This window comes from Plectrocnemia conspersa, unplaced genomic scaffold (genome assembly GCF_051122295.1).
Source record: "Plectrocnemia conspersa isolate PC_06_02 unplaced genomic scaffold, ASM5112229v1 ptg000003l, whole genome shotgun sequence".
Lineage (NCBI taxonomy): Eukaryota > Metazoa > Arthropoda > Insecta > Trichoptera > Polycentropodidae > Plectrocnemia > Plectrocnemia conspersa.
Window position 1 is genome coordinate 7926152 of NW_028277167.1, and position 20897 is coordinate 7947048.

Genomic DNA, 20897 nt, shown 5'->3' on the forward strand with positions numbered 1-20897 from the left:
TACTTTTATTTCTAGGGGATCGGCGTCAGTACTGGATTGTTAAATGAATAAATTTGATTAACCTACAATACCACTAGCTTCATTCCATAATTTTGCTACTTTTGTATCTGATTTTTTAATTTTGCGCAGAATTTCAAAGTTTTTTTAAATAAATATAATTATTATAGTCATTATTAAATGTGCTCCTACTATTGTTGTTTCCAAAAGCAATAAAATATTTGTATTTATTATAAGAAAGGAGCATTATTATATAATAAAAATAAAATGGTGAATATTTCTTTAGAAGCGCAGGGTAACACCCCCACTGTGTATGGCTGAGAGACAAATAGTAGTGGATTCTAATTAGAATGTAACGGTAAACCGTCGGCTTCATAAGATTCTCATGTCATCTGGACGAAATACTGTTACACGAAAGAGCATGCTTTATCTCTTTCTTCGTTGCATGCGACACCACTCCCATTTTTATTTCTAGGGGATCGGCGTCAGTTCTGGATAGCTAAATGAATAAATTTGATTAACCTACAATACCACTAACTTCATTCTATAATTTTACTACTTATGTATCTGATTTTTTTTAATTTTGTGCGGAATTTCAACGATATTTTAAATAAATATAATTATTATAGTCATTATTAAATGTATTCTTACTACTTTTGTTTCCAAAACCAATAAAATATTTATATTTATTATAAGAAAAGAGCATTATTATATAATAAAAATAAAATGGTAAATATTTCTTTAGAAGTGCAGGGTAACACCCTCACGGTGTATGGCTGAGAGGCAAATAGTAGTGGATTCTAATTAGAATGTAACGGTTAACCGTCGAGCTCGATAGGGAATCTTATGATGCAGACGGTATTTATGCTCCTCGATTAGTTTCTTAGCTACTGACGATAAACAGTTACAGGACAAATCCATTTGTGGCATATCTACATTAGGGTAAAACTGATCTTTTCATTGCTGTAGCTGTGATGAATGATTTACGCGATATAAACAATGTGTAAGCGGATCAATTACCGTTGCATCTCTTAGTAGCATTCGCCCAAAAAGGCGCATTCACGATCACCCCAATTATGGGAAGTGTTCATTGTGCACTATCATTATACATTTCGGGCACGCGAAACCGGCTTTAGCTACACCTGCCCCCGGTGTGCATCGACACCATTCATCTTCAGTTCTTCCACCTTTCCCGTTTTATTTCTGGCCCCGCTCCCGAACGGTTCCCACTAGGAATTCCGTCCGCGTTCTACTACTACTACTACCACCACCGACATCACTATCGCTGGCATTGCAACAGCTAGCGTGTGATCTTTCGCGCTTTGTCACTCTCATTCACTGTATCTGTTTGTGTTGTTTTGGTGACATTGAATGCAACCGACCTAGGTCACTGCCGTCGCGAAAATAGTATCCTAGAGTCCCGGAATACCCCCACACACGGTCGCGGAAGGTTAACCGTATAGTTTTATTAACCCACTCGCAGCGGTATTGCTATCAACTATACCCACACGTAATCGAATTTTATTGCGCGCTCAACAAAGTGTATCGCTCGCGGTAATTAAAGTGGCGTGAGAAACGTTTCTTTCACACAAAACGCTGGAAAAACGTGCGTGACGCCGTTTTCTTTGTGGCATTGCCACCACATTCTATGTGTATGAATATATATTTCTTTTGATATTAATTGCTAAATTGGCCAATTGAGATGTGGCGATATGCTTTGCGTAATATGCTACGTTATAATGTTTGCTCTTGATGATACTGAAACTGCGTAGAATATTTTTCTATCCAGAGGTGTCATTATCTAAAATACGCACAATTGTACCTAAATTGTATCTGTTCATAAATCATCATCATTAGTCTGCTAGTTAGCGTGCGTGTCGATTATCATTATTATGTATTGAAGTATAGCATCGAATCTTTTATATGGTAATGTTATAAATTGACAACTACCTTTTAACCTAAGAGTATTCCGTATTAATTATTATGTTTAAATTGTCCACTCACTATGCAAGACGCCAAAACATAAAGCAGGTCAACAGAGACATGTCATTTTAATAACACAACACAAATGTCAATTGGAATATAATAATAATTTAATCAATCACATATTACTAATTTATGAAAAAATAGATCGCTGAAAACGTATTTTTCCATTAAAAACCCACTTATATGATTCTTGTATGAATCTAATACGAACCAAAAAACCTTTTCGTACTATAAAAAAAATCACAAATCAATTTCGCTTTGTCATGAATTTTGCTTAGATATTCTCAATATTGCTTGCTTGTCAAAAAATATATACTTCCCCATTAGTCGATATCTTGAGAGCGTTTTTGGGCAGTTTAGCGCTATTTATTATAGCTATATGCCATTTGAGATTCTGCAATGTAGAATAAATGGAAATATACTTTTAAATGCACTTTTCGCTCCTTTGTATTTTTATGTTACTAAGAACGTCTCAATATGGTCTGATTATCTTCCTCAGAACCTGTCAAGTCACTTACTTTGTTTATGCTTCGCATTGGTATTTTTGTAAGCCATGATATTATTTGGTTACGGTAGAGTGATATTAATAGTTACAAGTTAACTTGAAGCTTTTATTGTTGCTTACTTAATTTACTTTGAAATAGAGATATCAAAAAGATAGATATGCCTTCCTGTAATAATTAAAATAATGCGTTTTATAATTAAAATAACAGCATTTCTACCCGGTTTTTATGTATCTGTGAAATGCTGCAGACGTTGAGAGGGGAGTAGACCATTTCTGCCTAAGTTTGATATATTATTTTTTTTTTACAATATAAAAACAAATAAAACGGTCAATTAGTCTTAGTGTTTACTATATTTAGAAACGATGTGTTCTTAATTTGTTAATTTGTTAAATAAAACTTATTACAATTCAAAAATAAGCGTCATTTTCTCTCATATCTTATTGCATTCCATCAAGACATTTTTTCACTTTCACTCCTTGAGCTCGATATATTTTGTTGTAAATTTCAGCATGCCCATTTTTATCCATATTCTCTGATTTGAAATGATAAAATTACATCCTTACATAAAAAAACTGTGCTTTTAAAACAGATGTAAAGCAAACAAACCTGCTTTGTTTGCAGAGAACCATTCTTGTTTTATTTACATGCTTTGCACGGTAGTTACATAATTTTTCAGAAAGAAAGCATCAAAGTTTGTCACTGTTTATTTTGCAAGTTTATTATGACACAATAAAGAATAGAAACAAAAATATTTATAGAGTATAGATACAAAGATATTTTTTATGTTAAGGTGATATTTTCAGATATTTCAAAAAAAAATTGGGCCATTCAATGTTTTTTTTTTAAAATTGTTTTAGTATTTCATCATAATTTTTCAGGCCAAATTAAAGGGGCCATGTCAAAAACAATAAAATTGTGCCGTCGCCTTCCATAATAAAACTTTTTATAACAGTATTACGACTTATATGATGAAGCATAGCTAAACCGAATTTTAAGCAATAATAGAGCCCAAAAATAACTCCTCATAAGTAAAAATAAAATAAAATCGCGTAGCACCGTTGCAGTGGGAGCGCTCGGTACAATATTATGATTTACAATAAGTGAGAATCGAATGAAGCGTATCTAAACCAAATTTTGGCCAATAGGAGAGCGCAAAAAACAATTATCACTTCTCAGAAGTCAAAAATTCACGTCAAAAGCAATAAAATCGTGTCGGCGCCGTTGCAGTGGTTTGTCGGCGCGTTGCAGTGGGAACCACTGCAACGGCGCCGACACGATTTTATTGCTTTTGACGTGAATTTTTGACTTCTGAGAAGTGATAATTGTTTTTTGCGCTTTCCTATTGACCAAAATTCGATTTCAATACACTTTAACCAATACTCTTATATCTTAAAGTCCGTATTGATATCGGTAAGAATAGCTGTCATATTTTTAAAATATTTTTGTCCAAGTGCAGATAAACCCTGGAGCAATATGCGAGATGCGAGATGCGAGATGCGACGTCTGTCTGTACTACTTCTTTTGCTAATTTTTCCTTGACTTTATTTGGACTTGACCTAGTTCAGTTCTAAAACTATAATTAGTTTTAGAACTTTCATTAGGTCAAATAGGGTTTGGTTAATTGTGTAAATTAGGTTTGGGTTTTTGAGTTTCATTTTATTTTAATTCATAGCTAATTGAGGGTTAGTGCTAGTTCGTCTTTAATATTCTCAGGATCAGATGTATATCATATGCTCAGGAGCAGAAAAGCCTCTTGTAAGGTTTGCTACCCCTGGCAAAATGCACTTTGGTTGCATTCACGGCCGTCCGCTGTCCTCCCGTGAGAGAGAGAGAGAAAAATACGAGCGTGCGTCTGGTCTCGCTTGATCTTATTGTTCTCTCCGTGTGGAATTCCGAGACGATGCGTCGTCGTCGTGCTGCATGCATCGGACAACACACATACTCGTGTAGGTATATCACCTCTGCCTACCTAGGTATGCACCCGCCGATCCTTTGTTTGACGGCATATACCGCCGGATGCATGAATGGAATCGTCGCGATCGCTAAAAATACATCATAAACACACGACGCGAAAATTTGACCTCAGTTTTTTGACCGCCAGTCTGAGCGGACCCCATGCGTGCGAGGCGTGCGCTCGGCAAGGTCAATGCCATTTTGCATACATATGTGCAGCGCAATTAAATCGCAATCAATGACAGGAGTGTACGCTTTTGTATATGCGTTGATCTAGGGTTGGCGAAAGTGATTTTCTCAATAAACTCGACAAAGCATCTTGCATTTGCTTCTGTTGTGTTAAATGTTACGTTTTAATATTACTATTTTGTTTTATTGATATTTAGTTAATTTGCAAACTTATTTTAAAACTATTGTTTTATCATTAAATATCTAAGTTTCAAATCTAACTTGAATAATATAAAATGTTTTCTTCTGGAAATATTTAGCTGAGCTGTAAACCTATTTTTTTATAGATCGAATCATTTTGACTATCATTAAAAATCCTAAACATTCATCTATGTAGTGCGCAAATTTACGCAGTAACGCGGTAACAGTCAAAAATGCACTAGGATCAACCGCATATCTCTGGGGCGCGCACATGCGATCTCTTCCCATTTCTATTTATTGTAAATCGCACAGCCACACAATGGTTTTAATGTCTAATTTAAACAATTAAATTTATAAAAATCAGAACGAAGGAAAAATAATATTTAAAACCTGTCCGGTATTCGCACACTCGCTAGCTTTGGTACCTCACTACAGGGAGGTACCTAGTTTTTATTAATTAAATTAACACATTTTCTAAATATTTAAATGTCTGTGAACTGACGTAGGTGACACGTTGAGGTTTTGGCATCCTCACTAACTAATAGGACAATCTCATATATATTTATTTTTTAATACAGATATTCTCTATGAGTTGTATTAGCTCATTATTATAAAGAATTCTCAATACCATTTTAATTAATTATTACGATATTCATCCCTTAGATTAAGAAAATCTAGGTAAACATAATCTGATCGGAATTATAATTATATAATAACCACTAATTCCGATCTCCCACGTATGAGATTTGAACCCAGGTCTTTCAGGTCGATACTCAGAGACTTATACCACTCATCTATAGTGCTTGTCAAATTTAAAATATTAAAAACAAATTGCAATTTTTTTATTAATAATATTGTTTACGCCAATGTTTATTAGGAACGTATGTTTCGGCTTTCATTGTAGCTTTTTCTCTTTAAATTGAACTGATTTTTTTTATTTATAAACCAGATAATGGCGCTCGTTATCCCTCGCATCTATTCAACGCCTGTCGTAAGCTATGGTGATAGAGACAGGCAGCGTGTCCTTATTACCAAGCCGCCTACTTGTATAAGATTTTGTGTAAGCCGCATAGTTATACATAAACTATGTTTTTGATATGAAATTTGTGATATATAAGGTTAAAAAAAGATCGATTTAATCGGTTTTAGGTTGTTAGCTTTGAATGTCATGTATTCGTGCAAAAAACTTTTTCTGTGATTTGATTATGCCATGTATGTATTTCAGTATCCTTATTAGATTGTCTTTATAGTAAAAAAATCATATCTGTTTCATCTCGGCTCATAAGGCTTATAAGCTTAGTTTTTTTCTGTGCTATGAATGGATTTCAGACGACAAGAGATAATGATTGTTTTTACTCTTGGGTTTCCTTTGAATCTTATCAGATTTTAAGAAAAGTATTCTTATCTGTATCTACCCCTACCTCTTTTGATCACGTTGCGCCTTTAGATCGTCGTTCACATAACGCTCGTATTAGAGAAACTGTACGTAATGCGGCGTTACGTAGTTCGTTCTCCCTCATTTTGTGTTACATGGTCGTGCTCGTGCAGAAATCGTGCAGCTTGTCCGCCCTCGACCGTGCACGCAATTCGCTGTTATTACCGGCCGATTGGAAAAATCACTCTCGATGCCGATTGTTATCGAGCGCATCGGATGCATCGACCTCCATTAGAAAATCTCTAATCCCAGATCAGATTCGATGCGCATTTTCCCCGAGCGGATCGACGATTCGACTACTGGATTCTTGAGCTGTAATGATATACGATTCTCTCATTCAATCCCAGATTGCCACTGGTATACTCAGGCGGTTACTTTATGATCGTATCTTACTCAATATACAGCGAAGCTTGAGTCTAATCCTAAACCCTATATCAATTGATTAGCTCGAGGGAACTGTGCGCCTTGTATGTGCCCTTAAGCACGCTTCTCTGTTCTGTTTTCTCACGTTAGACTCACTTTCAATAGAATATGAATATTATCTTTTTTTAACCCCCACTAAATTCTCACAAGGTATGCTGCGATATGATTTCCTCGAGTCGCGTCGACGAGTATACTTGGAATAGCACTTCTTCAAGTTTATAATTGTTATGAGTATTGTTTGAAGTACCGCATGCAAGAACAGGAGTATTGGGCAATCCCTAATTACCCAATCCTGTTGGATAGTATTGACGCTCTCATCCATGTACTCGCAGTTTGTGGACGTATTGAGTTCTAGCCATTATTATATATAATTTAATCTTCTTGTTTTGTAAATATCTTTCCATATATTTTGTATTTTTTTTTTTTAGTAAAGGTGTCATGTCTTTCACATACAGTACTGTGCAAAAGTTTTGGGCCACTTGATCCAGTAACATTAGTTAAATAATAACAACACAGCATTTCCAGTTTTTATTACCAAATGCCGTTTTTATTTTTGAACAATCACCACAGCTGTTGAAAATTATTCGGGTTGTTTTATTAAGTTAGGGAACTTTCTTCGAAATAATACGAAAAAATACATTTTACGCTTATTAAAAAATAAAAAAATATTTTTAAGAATAATTTCTTTGTGTTTGTGTCCTCGTCATTTTAACAACGTGTAAATACCATTCATTAATCTCCGAAATATTCTAGTACTTTCCAAAAATATTTTTTTAATGAAAAAAAATAAATAAAAACATTAATTTTGGCTATTATTTTATGATATTTAGATCTCCACACGTTGTTGAATAGACGAGGACACAAACGAATTATTCTCAAGAAGAATTTTTATTTTTTAAAACAATGTCCTAAAATGCATTTTTTCGTTTAATTTTGAAAAAGTCCCCTAATATTTTAAACAGATGTGTTGATTGTTCGACAACAAGAAAAAAATCGTTTGGTAATAAAAACCCAAAATGCTGTGAAATAATTATCTAAATAATGTTATACTAGATTAGATGACCCAAAACTTTTGCACATTACTGTATATTTAAATATTTTTTATGAGTAATTCACTTTTTCATGAATGCGTGCTACTTGAAAATAACACTTCAATTTTGCTGTACCATTATTAAAATATGTACTAGCAAAAAACTAATTGAAAATTATAATTTATGAAAAATTACAGATTTTTTGTAGCGGTTTTATTTCCACATAAAAAACATTTTATCATTATAATATGGATTTTCAAACTAGTTCAAAATAATAAATAAAATAATAATTGCATATTATAATTAATCGTAAAAATTTTTTTGAGCATATTTTATCGAAGCTAAAGTAAAAAATGACGATTTGGGGAAAAACTAATGATACATCTGAAATTAGAGTGTGATTTTACGTAGTATCGTATTTTTTATCTTTGTGGCGACAGTCATATTTTAAAATTAATTAAGAGTGAATAATATTCGTCAGACAGAACAGTTGTTTTTTTGCTGCTACTAAAAATTTTTTTTTCTCAAAGTTTTCCGCAATAATATCCGTCCCAATTAGATTCTTAATAATCGTTTTTCGTGTAAAATACATTGCGCGTTGTTGATATACAACATAATTTGTTCGTGATAAGTGTTTTTTAGTCACTGTCTAATTTTGACACAGTGCTCATTATGTTTTATCACTTTTCGCATTGTTTATCATTATCAATTATTCATTTGCGAACTTGTTAAATTGCAGACGTTAAAAACATTATCTATGTGCGCATTATGAAAAAAAAAACAAAACAACAAACCAACTGTGTAATCTCTCACTCACTCACTCACTGGTTAATTATCTGTTTGTGATTCGCTGAAAGCGTGTAATTGATATCTGAAAATAAGCACCATCTGTTGCAGGGTTTGTACATACATTATTTATCGTTCGTAATTTGTGTCTACCGCCGAGTGGCGTCTGTGTTGGGTTATCTCCCTGACCTATCATAACATTATAATCCACGCAACCTATTTTTTTTTGCATAAAGGATATTTATATATTATTATTGTTGTTGCTTATATGCATCCCGATTTTGACATCTAGATGTGCATCATTTATTTACGATAACTTGATCAAAATGCAGTTTTCAAGGCTGATGACTATTCCTACAAACAAGCGTCAAGACTGAATTTGCCTTGAGACGTTCTGGTCTCGCTGTAGTCGATGGTTCCGCAGAATGTTTTCGCACAATCGAATACTTAAACATAAATCGCTTTGCGGCAATAAAAGAGTAAAAAAAGCACACTGCGGCGATTCGCGCTGCATCTCTCGGACCTTGGGCTGCAGCAGTCGCCGACCCTGGCTCGCATTTTCGCTGCGCGGCCCGCGATCAAGGTTTATGAGGTCGTCGGATGGCTGGCCGGCCGGGTTGGGTTGGGTTGGGTTGAGCCGCCGTGTGGACAATCATCGGCCTGAGGGTTACCGACCTTGCTCTCTCGGTGTGGATCAATTGCGAGATAATTCAAGTGGCCGCCGAGGTCTTTGCACTGGCCTAACCTTGCCAGCTTGCATCCATAGCACGCAAACGCAACGAACGCCAATGTACCACCACCGGCCCCATAACTTTTTAACGCGTTCTATATTTAACCAGACGCAGCTGTATGGTTATTAAGGTTGCGTTTACACGGACGCTGGCTGGTTAGTTTCGTATTGCAAGGATATTACCTTTCTTGAAACCCTTTCAAGACAATAGTTTACATGATTATACATAAACATATTCTCATGATGTCTTCATATGTAGACAATGGTATAAGTAAGCAGCCCAAGACCTCACAAAGAGCGTGACATGCCATACAACTTATATCAAATTAGACAAAAGGAATAGACAATGAAATGTTTCTAGATTTTAAAATGGCAATCAGCTTAAAAAATGTAGAGCAACCTAATCTACTATGATCAATCAGAATTAATTTTATATTCACAAATTCAGATTTAATAGACATTATAAAAAATTAAAAACACTAAAATTCACATAGTGTATTAGGAATTTAATTGTGTTTTTCATGGAGTACCACTGAAATATAATTTAGTTCCATTGCTGTGGATGAGATTCTAACCATTTTGGGTGTGACTTCGCAGCCAGTAAGACGCAGATGGAAACTAGTGAGAATTTTATTAGATTATATTACATATTGCGAGACTATGATGTTCGAGATCGTTATTCTCCGAGTGGTGGTGGAGAAGCTGGCGCAGGGATGATGTCTGTTGAAGATCCTTAGATCCTGATTGGTGTGGCAGTGACAGTATAGCGGAGGTTGATCCTTCTCTGCTGCGGTGCTCGTATGCTGGAGTCCCTCTCGGGATGTGAGCATCCATGACCGTATGTTGTCCGCGGGTGGGCTGAATCTGCTCCTTTGAGTGTCTGCCACTGTCTGCGTTCTCCTCATTAGAGACCAGGCTTAAGTATTCAGGGCTGCAAAGCTTGTTGACCAATCACAATCATTCAATCGTTACACTCAATTCTTAGAACAACGAAATATGTATACTCCTTTGAAAAGTGACATTTGATTGCAGGACATCTCCGAGGTCGAATTGTGCAACGGAAATGTTGTGGCCTCACGGTGATTTTTGTCTTCCGGTGCTATATTGTTTCCCGTGACCATTTCGTAACAAAGAAATATTCATTCAATGCACCGTAGAATCCTTGTGTGTTATTTATGTGAAATCGTTTAATAATAACTTTTGGGTGATCCCACTATTGTCTAATTTATCCTTATTGATTAATGCTCATTTTGGTTACAGCCATTAACGTGAGTTTCAAGAATAGGATCCCCCACAGTAAAAACTAGTAAAATAAATAAAATTTAGTACAAGCAAAACTTATGAAAGAAATGTGAAAGGATTTAAATTGAGGTGTCTCACAGAGATCTAATTTAGGTCCATTGCTGTTTTTGTTATTATCTTTGTGTATTTCTTTATATATTCTTTCTGTTATGTATTTTTTATATATTTTTTATATATGTTTACTAAATTTGTTAGATGTAAAGATTAGCTATTAAGCTAAATAAATTAATAAAATAAAATAAAATAATCAATCGTATTGTGAATTAAGTAAAAATGGTAATACTGAATTGAATAGTCAAATGTGAAAGTTTGAAAAATTCTGTATTTTATGGATTCGGTTTTTGTTATTTTAAGTGATCTTGTGGATGAAGTAAAAATTGTAATTGTTTTAACAAATTTGGACAACTACTTTGACAATATTAGGTTAAAAGAAATGAAATAAATAAATTAGATTGCTGTTTTAATTTTCTCTCTTATATGATATGTACATTATACTCGATTATACTGTACTTGTAATAATAATCGAGGTAATCCATAAAAAAAAGTTTAACGACTACCGTATAGTTACTGCGTAACCAATTGTATATTTTTTTATTATAAAATGGCTATGGAGCTGCGCTAGTAAATTAAATGCACATAATAAAATCTTAATCTTTGCGATTTTTTTTTATTTTAAAAAAATAGTAGCTTACTAGCAGAATATTTCACATTTACTGCTTTTAGACGTTAACGATCAACTAAATTGATATGCTTATTATTTTGATCTATGGAGTTTTTCAGTGTATGTAGATGAAAGAAATTGCGCTCTCTATGGCTTTTCCTAAGAGATATTCTTAGCTTATGAAAAGGTTGAATAGCAAATTTTAGTATTATGATTATGTACGTATGTATTAAATAGACTTGTCTGCGAAAGTTTGTCGTTCTAAATTCTAAACAGAGATATGACCCAAATGTGTACACTATTTATTTCCATTAAATATTATATGTATTAAATGCGGAATGATGAGCCAGTAATGGCTCAAGTTTTTATATGGATTGCTATCCGTAGAACAATTAGTGACTCATTAATGAACACATCTAAAAAGACGAACATTTAGCATCGAACGATGCATACAAATCAAACTATATACATTATTATATCGGTGTGAAAATATATTAGCGACTTATGTTTTATTTATAAATAGCACTCTGTCTGTTCCTATCTACTATAATAAATAATAATTGCATCTTAAGCATGCCACTTTTTAAATTGCATTCTGCCTGTCATTATCTACTGTGCAATAATTATATCGGCCGTGTGAACTTGCCCTAATAACGCGTGCCCCGCAGCGCCGCACCGGACGATAACCCTTTGCGCTCTGACCGCGCGTTTATATTTACATATATGGGACACTGCGTGCGCGGCTGACCCTGTTCAGGGCCGCAGCCGCTGTACTGCGATTTTTCGTTTCGCCGATGTTAATTATAGATAAATCTGCGTATTTGGCGCCGCGCCACGCGGTGTAGCGCCTTCGCGTGTAAAAGTAGCCTGAGCGTATCGAGTCCGGTCGTAAATTCGCTTTATTGAAAATTTATATGAATGTAAAAGTTTGGCAGTTATCGAATCGCGCACGCTCGATGTGTTTTTTGGTGTTTTGCCATGCGATGTGTGCTGGGATTTGCTTTTTTTATGGGGCGCCCCGTTTTGCGGTGTCGATGCCCGGATTGATGGGTAGTTATCGTTTGAAATGTATCGATAAACGAGCCAGATGTGTTTACAGCTAAATCAGCGTAGATAAATAAATAAAATCATCTCAGATCACTCTTCGCGTGGCGTACGATCATGATAAAATTTTGGGTAACATTGTTTTATATAAATATGTATTACACACATTGTATAACATATTTTAACACATGCATTATTTTTCAAATGAACTCTTCAATTGTTTCCGGTAGTTGAGAATTATTGTCGAGACAGTCACAATTATTACAAAACAGGAAGGGGCGCAGCGCGTCCGCCTGTCTCGGTCATCATAAACGTCGGTTCTAGAGGCCAGACAAAGAGACCGGCGCGGTCTGCCTAACAAAGGATAAAAGTGCATTCGCGAAAGAGACCTTGAGACGACTGTCGGCGGTCATTGGTTTGTTTGCGTTGCGCAGAATTCATAAACAGACTGCGTTGCGCCGAGACAGTAGTAGTAGATAATGCACATAAGCATACGACGCGGGCGCCCACGCGACCACACAAGAAGCCGCTGCGAAAATCGGCGCGCGGAAAATTAATGCAACAAATATGACGGATCGTAAACAATGAAAGGGAAAAATTAGCACAAAAAAAACGATAATGTTTACGTCGGTGCAATGTGGCGGAGAACAATGATGTGTGTAAACTTGTGTCGTAATCGCTGGACTCATATTATATATAATATAAACAAAGCGATTGTTTTTCTTCTGAAAAGTAATGTCATCGGTGATGGCACTGCTACGATAATGGTCTGTAAATAAATGAATGAAACATTTTATAAAAATAAATGTGATTATCTCTCTTGTATTTTTCTTGCTTTCAATCAAAATTTATTTTATTTTTTAACAAATATTTTTATTTTGCGTATATTTTATATTTCATATTTTAAGCCTTAATTTATTTTTTTGCTGATCAAACCCAACTTCATTATTTACTTAGATTAGGTGTGAGTTTTTGAGTTTCGTAACTGTCAAAGTCAAAATGTTCCAAACGTACATGTACCAGATCATCCGCGCAGCAAATAAATACGTTTTCACTAATATTGATTAGTGAAATTATTTTTCAATTGATTTTTTAGGGTTTGTAAACCTTTAGGGTAGAATTTTATTAGATTATATTACATATTGCGACAGACTATAAATGGCGAGATGTTTTTTCCGAGCGGTGGTGGAGAAACTGGCGCAGGGATGATGTCCGTGGGAGTGTAGTTGGCGTGGCAGCGGGTGTACAGCGGAAGTTTCTCCCTCTCTGCTACGGTGCTTGTATTGTGAAGAGCGTCCATGACAGTATGTTGTTCGCGGGCGGAGTCCGCAAATGACTGCTTGTGACTGACCTCTCCTCCTTGGATACAAACCTTAAATACTAAGTGCTGCAAAGCTTGCTAACGAATCACAATCATGCAGCGATCATCCAGCCATTAAATGTACTCGTTTCTTAGAACATGACATTTGCTTGATGGGCATTGTCCAAGGGGAATGTTGTGGGTCCGGTGATTTATTGTTTCGCAACAAAGAAATGTTCTTTCAATGACGGAGAATATTTACAGTTGTGATTCTTTCTGTACGTAACGAGTGCTTTTGTGTGGTCCTTTACGCTATTGTCTTGTTTCCTTGTTGATGGATGACCATTTTGGTCACAGTAAATTAACGCGAGAGCCGACATATTGATACATTTTAACCGTCCTAGTTAGTGAAATTGTATTTATACTAGTAATAGTATATATTCACTGAAAAATGCATATTCGCTGTAGAGTTTCCTAATGCAAAATATAGAGCCATTAACTGAATCAGTCAACACATTGTGCGTTTTGAAATTTCAACTCCATTAAAAAAAATACATGCGTGAAATTGAGTGTCATTTTTATCATCATATATCGGTCTTCCTGCGCACATTCACTAATCCCTTGCTTATCTTAGAGGTTCTCCGAATTTTTTAGGCTAATATTTAGCCCTGAAACCTGTTTAAAATGGATCAGAGGCTCATAAAATTTTTGAACATTTATTTTTTAGTTTATTGGTACACATTATGAATTAAAAATATGATTATTTAAGAGTATCTGTAGAAATAAGTGCTAACAGTTAGTGGTAGATAAAATTTAAAGAAAACATTTTATTTATTAAACATAAATTTCATAATATTTATCATAAAGAAAAAAATAGAGAGGTCAAAAATGTTCTATAATTGAAATTTTAATAAAGTAAAAACTTCTTACACTTGTATATAAATTACTTTTTGTCGGGCTGATTTTTTTATACAATTTCATTAAATATATATAAAATACATATAAAATAGTCTACTGATTATTTTTTCTCTTAATTTAAAACCAGCACGATTTACTAGTGTTTTATTTGTTACATTTTTTATTGTACTTGTATTTCGATATAAAAAGTGACTAATCAAAAAGAAGCATGAATACCCGAAAAATGTGGGTTTGTTTCCCATATGAACCATTGTCTTTTTTAATTGCTGTCGTGTTTGGGAGATCAGAGTAGTAATTATTATTTAATTATAAATCCGATCGATCATCACTAAGTTTTTTTAGATTTAATTTAATTTATTTTTGAATATCGTGATTAAATATTGCGCTAATGACAGACTTTCATTTTGGTGTCAGTCTGATCATTTCAGTCTGGTGTCTCACTACTCATTTATTGGTTGTTGATTGTGTTGACCCAGTTATCATGTAACAACATCTGATTTACAATAAATATATGAATAACTAAATAAATTAAAAATATATTATTTGTTTAAGTATGATGGATTACGCAGGTTTAAAATGGCAAACAATTTTCTGGTTTCCCCTTTAACGTGACAAACGAACCACGAACCGTTCAGTTTATTTCGCTCGCCGGTTTCCTGTCTCGTCTCTCCAAAATCGTTTCGATGCGACATGAACCGATGGCTTTTTTTGGCTGCTTTGCAACACTAATTTGTTTAACGAGCGTTTTCCTGCGAACGAGATGCGTTTTTGCGATGCGCTCAAATATGACCCCGGACCCCTTGTCTCGTCCGATGCAAATTTAGCAATGTGCCGTTTCCGTCCGTCGAGAGTTTGTTTTGCGTTTTGTTGTGTCTGAGCTGCTTTGATACATTTTGGACAACGCGAAAAAAATGATAAAACATATACATACCTTATATCTGTTGAGTTCTATTCCGTAACCCACCTGAATCGGTTGAATAAATAAATTGATTCATTAATAAAGTTAATTATTTTAATTGCTTTTTTAAAGCGCTATTTTGAATAAATGTTGATAAAAAAACAGCTTATCATGTAAAATTTGTTTTGGTATGATTTTTGTATACATACATATATCAGTACAAATCCAAGGTCATTCGTGTGTGTATCCAAAATGCATTTAAAATATTTGTAATAGAAGATATGAATTTTAACTCTGACTTTAACTAGTAATTTATACTGATTACGATTTATGACCGTTAAAAATTGTTCCGATAACGTCGCTACGATTCAGTTTAACAAAGCGGAGCATAAGATAATTCTTTATGCGGAAGAAACATGCTTAGTCGTATGTATTATTAGATATTGTCCATAAATCTTCGTTTGTGCTAAAAAGTAGCTCGAAGGCCGTCTTATACGTCACGCGGTACGATTCTCATCTAATATTCAGTATCCGGGAATCGAATCTGAAAATCTAACGCATTAATCATTCTCCAGCAGTTTTTCAGCAAATCTTTTATCTTCATGAATTTTAAGAATGCGACTCGCGCTTGCGGAATTAATCACATTCAACAGCCGGAACAAGTGTCGTTTCATTGTCTTCTCGAGTCATGTGTCGTCGGTCACGTCGTAGGTGCGCCACACGCGGGTCATTCATATCCACCTATGTGTAGTGTGGATATGTGTAATGAACCGTCGTCCTTTGGTAGGTTATTAATAAAACTCAGCGGTCATTGATGCCGTTCGTCTTCACCGATCCAGAAATAATATTATTTTCATACGAGCCAGAATAACGCCAATGATCGTCTGCTTTCACCTTCTTCTGGCGTAAGTCAAACGCCACCGGCGAACGTAAACATTCTGATATGCCAAAACGTAAACAGTAGCAGCTTTGATTAATGGTCCATTATCGCCTGATGCCATACATGCGTCTTATCTATTTTCTTTGTTACCACTTGACCATAATCTAGCTCTTCCAAGCATAAATTATTATTAAATGAACGTGCTGCAACTGACATCGTCTATTGAATCGATTTCATCGATTACTGCAAACCTTGCTCATTTTTCATCATCAGTTATATTATATTATAGCAGACGTTGATCGCTTGCTACAATTGCTAGTTTCGTATAGGTTCTGGCCGCTTCGGGTACTTTGACACTAATTTAGATTGACATGTGTGGACGATCGTGATAAACGCCGCTGGTTACCGAGTCGCTGTAGGAAATGTGGTCGTTAACGTAAATATAATAATAATGTCGTTTCGTATTCCGACAAGGTCCAAGCGCAGGAAATGACCGCCGATGTGTCGGAAAGAGAGATGTTTTAAACGCGTGACATAACTAGAGAGGGTTTCAATTGATTTAGGATCTGGGTATACTATTCTTGCATTTTTGCTGGTGACAACAGAGTAGATAAGCGTGTTTTTGACCTATGATTTTTAATCCACAAACCTCTTGAAGGGCTATAATCATAGTGTAGAAAGCATGTCGTTAGTGAACACTATAGACACTCTACCCTTAGGGTTTTTAACCTATGATTTTTAATCTATAAGCCCCTTGAGGGATGGTTTCCAGATGAACTGAAATACTATAACTAAGGTGACTAGATTTTGAAAATATTAAAGTAGGACACTAAAAATAAAAAGGCCATCTCAGAAATTTTTGTTCGAAGAGGTTAAAGAAGGACAAATTAACATGGGACCTGAAAAAAGGTCATCGTGTAGTTTTTTTGGAATATTTGCTTCAGAAAGACAAATTACTTTGGACGCTTAATGCCTGCACTACACTCTCTGGAAGTTGTCAGAACCGAAGTTACAACTGAAGTCCGCCGAGACCTACGACTTCGAGTATGCGACCACACTGCCACAAATTTCATATGCCGTCCGGACGGCGGCTTCTGTCACGTACAGCTGGCATATTTGCGCGTGCTATGTGCCAAATAATCGCAATTTTTAAATTGTCATTTTATTAAGTTTGTGTGGGCACTCACCAATACAATATCAGTGAAAACTTTTTGGTCGTAAATATTCAATTTACGCAAAATCTTTGTCGGCTTTTGCAAAATGCCATAAGGCATAAAAATGATACTTCAGAATACGAACATCACATCTGTGACTATCCTAGAATTTGTCGTCTTCGATTCTAAATGAGAATTCGTTATGGTGTGACATTTATATAAACCGATCTAGAAAAATACATAAGGATATTCGAAACGATTTTTTTAAGCAAAATCAAGTACCACTAATTATTTTTTAATTATTTAATTTTATATGAAAAAAAATATAATAACGATTTATGTTAGAAGAATATACTATCAAAAATATAATTAATCCCTTTTGGTGCCCTAAAATATTCAAAGATGTCAGTAAGAGTCTCTAATTATCTCTCTCACTGTCGTCACTTAACACGCGAGAGAGTGAAAGAGGAAGTATCTCACCGCTCGCGCTCGAAAGAGCAGCTCCGACTTCGGTCCCTTTGACTCCGGTCCTTTTGCCGACAATGTTCGGAAGCGCTCGAAGCTGAATTACCCCTACTTTACCTCCCGTTCTCGGTAACCTCGGAAAACTTCCGAGAGATTTTAAAGCGGGCAGAACCGAACTCGACCGAAGTAACCCACTATATTCTCCATCCTTGGCCAACTTCCAGAGAGTGTAGTGCAAGCATAAATAATATCATTTCGAAAATTTTGTTCAAAGGCCATCTCCAATTTTTTTTTTTAAGAGAAGAAATTGCTACGGAAGCTCAAAAAAGGTCTATTTGGATTTTTTTGCTTAAGAAAAACAAAGAAGGATTTGAAACTTCTTGGACTTTGCAACTTCACTGAAACTAAATAACACTCACATTATGAAAGAGATTTTGGTAGAGCCATTTAAAAATTGGTTTGTAGATTGGATCAAAAAAAATTATAATTTCGCTGGTATTTCAGTAAAATTACATCGGACTACATTTACCGGTTAAAATATGCATATATTGTATTTCTACTAGTGAACATGTAATTTATCTGACAGGTACTACTAAAATTATATGCTGATCTAAGTGTTAAATATCCACTTGCGTCCTTTTTATCATATTAAAAAAGTTAATTATACAATATATCAAAATAGTGAATATTTAAAAATAAAAATATTGTTTTCTATTATTCTCATATTCATGGACAATACAATTATGTCAATGTGCTTTAAATGAAAATTATAAAAATAATTGTAGGGCGATCCATCATATGTTAAGCCTAAAAAGTTCCGCGCAATGCAAAACGCACCCGCGCAGAAAATAAATACAGTTTCACTGATATTGATCAGTGAAATTATAAATAAAATGCTTTAATACATTTTTACTATTCTAGTAAGTGATATTATGTGTATATGTACTAGTGAAAATATAACTTCACTAAAAATACATATTCACTGTAACGCCGATTTTCTGTTCAAACCCAAACCTAACCTAAGCGAATTAACCAAACACAACTTAACCTAATGAAAGTTCTAAAACTAAATATAGTTTCTGCATTTTCATTAGGTTATGTTTATGGCCGATTTGCAACTTTCAATTTGTGTTTTAACGACAGTGTAGAGTAGTATATAATTTCACTATTTTTTTCACTATTAAATGAAAATGTATTCGGATATGATTTCACTTAAACCGCTAGTGAAATTATGTGTATACTAGTTAAAACACCGTTTTACTAAATATATGCTACAGTTTAAGTGTTAAATTTCGATAAAGTATACAATGGCTAGACATAGTATGCATTAACTATGAGTTATAGTTAACTCTTTCACCGCAGATGGCTTCTATAGAAATTATCAAGAAAATCGCCGGTACTCATTAGGCACCTAAAGATGCCATAAACCCTTGACCCTAATAATATGGTTATTTATTATACTTTAAAGCTGTAAATCACTTGAATTTACTGAACCGTAATATTGTAAAAAATATTTCAGAAATAGGTGCCTCTCACATATTAATAAAAATCAGCCACGGTGAAACGGTTAAAGCTTACAGTGCTATATTTCATTTATACTTTCTCTAGATAATGTATGCTTTAACTAGTGAGTGTGAACTCTCCGACATGAGCTAATTACATTATCAATGAATAAGATTTGCCAGATGAGCGTGTTTGACAAGCAACATAATTGCAAGCGATTAACCGTAGAGCCATTGGATAGGTTAGGTGCGAGTGAGAGTAGGTCTGGTCAGAACAGTGAACACCCCATGAATAATTATTTGCAAGTAAACTAATTTAAGATTTTCTTTACATAAAAATGTTTTAAAATATGTATTAAATATATAAATTATTTAATTTGTATTACTTTGTTACAATTTTTACTGTAAATGATTTGACAGTGCATACACTTCCTAGTTAATCTTCCATTGAAACTCGGGATATTTTTTTGTCGTTGTTAGGTTCGTAACGCACTCTCCATATGATAATCTTAACACTACCGAAAGAAAGACATGAGACCCGAACAACTAATAAGTCACAACTGATCGTCAAAGTTATTTAATATAAAAACGTCCTTTCTTTTGGGTACCCCTAATATGATAGTTCAAATTATGAATGTCAGATGTGAAGCAATCATACTGTTTAGCAACTTGATTCTGATATAATTCGCTAGAATAATAATTATTCGAATATCGATATCGTCAATTCTGATACTCAGTTTCGAATGGGTGGTTCCTAAATATTTAATAGCTTTCGTCTTCTGAAGATTTGAAAGTTTTAATTTGTTCAATTTATCATCATTGAGTACAAATCAACGTGAAAAGATGCATTTTAAAGAAGCCTCAAACCTTTGAAACGGAACTGGATCGAAGCATTTTATCGAGAGCTAGATGTACAGCTATTTGAAACAAATTCTACTGCTGCTTGCTTGTGTAGAACCATTGGTTTATATCTTTATATGTTATCTATAATAGATGCTTGAAACACTGATCTTTTGAAAAATTTGAAAGAATTTTTTCATTACTATTTAATATGTAATACTATTTATTATTTGTGCTACCTATAATCGGGATTCTTCAATATTTGATATCAAAACATTACTATATAAATGATTTTATGATTAAAAAAAATATTATTTAAAGTATCGGTTAATTTCACGCATTATTTAGTTAACGTTTTCAATATGAACGTTATTGATAACGTTATCATTAAATTGAACGCTCATTAATTATATTTTCTTTGTTTAATTTTTATGATTATGTTTAACGGTTTTCTTATCTGCGTTCCGTTTTTTTCTCATTGCGATTCGCGTGCAGCCATTAGTCATGTTTATATTTATTTTTCGCGAATTAACTCGCAATTTGGAGAAACTCGAAGCAGAGAGCCTTATCGTTAATTAAGATGGTGGACTAGGGAGGCGATAAAAATTGCGAGAGAGAAAACGCAACGGGACGAAATGATCGTTTGTATGAAAATTTCCACCTCACACTTTCATTATTTCAACTTTCATAATGAAACAAAAGCTTTTCCGCGCCGTG

General features: G+C 34.4%; 1 protein-coding gene and 2 long non-coding RNA genes across 12 annotated transcripts in view; 1 reads left to right on the plus strand and 2 right to left on the minus strand.

Moving 5' to 3' along the window:
* Window positions 1-20897, plus strand: part of brat (tripartite motif-containing protein brain tumor) — a 133094-nt gene that overhangs the window by 50089 nt on the left and 62108 nt on the right. The gene's annotated exons all lie outside the window — the stretch shown is intronic.
* LOC148236499 (uncharacterized) lies at window positions 267-3537 on the minus strand. Its single transcript, XR_015809106.1, has 2 exons — window positions 765-3537; window positions 267-304 (listed from the first exon to the last, which is right to left on the minus strand). It is a non-coding gene; the product is annotated as an uncharacterized LOC148236499 (long non-coding RNA).
* Window positions 5803-8493, minus strand: LOC148236500 (uncharacterized). The gene is made up of 2 exons (XR_015809107.1): window positions 7740-8493; window positions 5803-7111 (listed from the first exon to the last, which is right to left on the minus strand). It is a non-coding gene; the product is annotated as an uncharacterized LOC148236500 (long non-coding RNA).